A 1826-nucleotide genomic window follows, 5' to 3' on the forward strand; every position below is an offset into this window, starting at 1 on the left:
ACGCGGAACAACAGAACTCATAACATATCACTCATATCACTCATAACACACATATCGGACAACGAACGCGAAATAGACATTTGTACGCGCGACACAAAAACGGGCGATAATCTTGAGACACAAATACACGAATACGACACATTATTAACGAACCCGGAACGATGAATCGAAGTCATAGACATAGTATATCTAGACCGAGCGTTTGCCTTTATTTAAGGAGTGGGGGCCGATGCCCACGTAGAAAAGGACATACTTTGTTTCGTGCCCCTTGCGTTCTCTCTCGCTCGCACAGAGCATAGCGCTCTCTTTCGTCATGCTACGTGCGAGCGAGAGAGAACGCAAGGGGCACGAAACAGAGTATGTCCTTTTCTACGTGGGCATCGGCCCCCAATCCTCAACACTCGGTCTAGATATACTATGGCTGCGGTCCGAAATACGTTCGCAGCGCTATTAGCGCGCTGCCAGCTATAGTGCACGTGACGTAAACTATAGATTTTCAGTACTATGAGCGCTGTGAGCGTATTTCGGACCGCAGCCGCAAAGGCAAACGCTCGGTCTATATATACTATGTCTATGGCTTATTCTCTTGTCTCGATCGAACAAAATAATTTGGTTATCTTGTGATTTATTGTCTATTCAATAATGGCTTTGCATAATTTTGGTGGTATTACATTTATGTTGCTGTTTATACATCTAAATGTAATGATCGCTACAGATTATGATAAAGGTAGAAGAGATCCATATGGTCCATACCCTAGGATACCTGATAAGGAGTTGGTCAAGGTAACCTTTGCGCGATTGTTGTGATTTTAATTTTTTAATATTACGCCAAGCCTCGCCAGTATTAGTTGATTTGATTATAATTATAACTTCAGAATTAGTTACATTAAGATTGAAGTGTTAATCGATATAGGTGAAAGTATTTCATTAGTCTTATAGAGTTTTAATATTTCCAATATTGACGGAGAAAAAAATCATAATTATTATTTATTATTTCAGAAAGAGATAGCTTTTGCGGAAAAATGCAAGAAATTTATGAAATCGCCTAAACAAACCTTTATTATTCATTAATGTAATTGTTGTGCAATGAATGTATAATGGATATACATATACAATGTACATCTTTCCAGCAAGGAAAAAATGTAGTAATAAATGAATGTTATAGTAATTTATATTTTTTTAGTTGTGTTTATATGTATATATAATTGAGAGTTTCAAAAAATTCATGATTTTTTTTCATATGCAATACTTAAACAAATAATTAGTTCCTTTATCAGATATCCTCTAGCACACCATATACGGTCAAAATTCTTTGTACGACAATGACATATTAGAAAAGCTGTGTTATGCGTTAATAAAATTTTTAATTTTTGTTAATAAATAAAGAGATATACAAAATTATAGAATAATTTTATATAGGGATACACTATCATCCCCGCGGCTCAGAGACTGGCCAATGTAACATTAGTCTACTTTCCACCGATGTTTTCAATCCGATTCTGTTTCGGTGCGCATCGAATTTAACGTTTCCATCGACTTAAATTTAGTCCTACGCCGCGCTAGATGCGAATTAATACTTCGGTGGAAACTAAACCAATGGCAGTAGGCAGTACAGAGTGAGGAGTAAGATTTTAAGAGTTGGTTTTAAGAGCAAATGGGAATTGCCCATTTCGTTACTCTCGGTCTTTACATCACTAAAAACAGTATACTCTCCTACTCCTACAGCCTTGTTACTGCCATTGTAGAATGCCCTTTACACTTACGTCTTACGTCCTTACGGAATTTTGTGTGTGATGGCCTTAAGGGCATTCTACAATGGCAGTAGG

General features: G+C 37.0%; 1 long non-coding RNA gene across 1 annotated transcript; it reads left to right on the forward strand.

The window, feature by feature from the left end:
* The first annotated feature begins 523 nt into the window (after positions 1-523).
* LOC115233722 lies at positions 524-1174 on the forward strand. Its single transcript, XR_003883830.1, has 2 exons — positions 524-783; positions 1000-1174. It is a non-coding gene; the product is annotated as an uncharacterized LOC115233722 (long non-coding RNA).
* Positions 1175-1826: the final 652 nt, after the last annotated feature.

This window comes from Formica exsecta, unplaced genomic scaffold (assembly GCF_003651465.1).
Source record: "Formica exsecta isolate Colony F162 unplaced genomic scaffold, ASM365146v1 scaffold1855, whole genome shotgun sequence".
In the NCBI taxonomy this organism is placed as follows: domain Eukaryota; kingdom Metazoa; phylum Arthropoda; class Insecta; order Hymenoptera; family Formicidae; genus Formica; species Formica exsecta.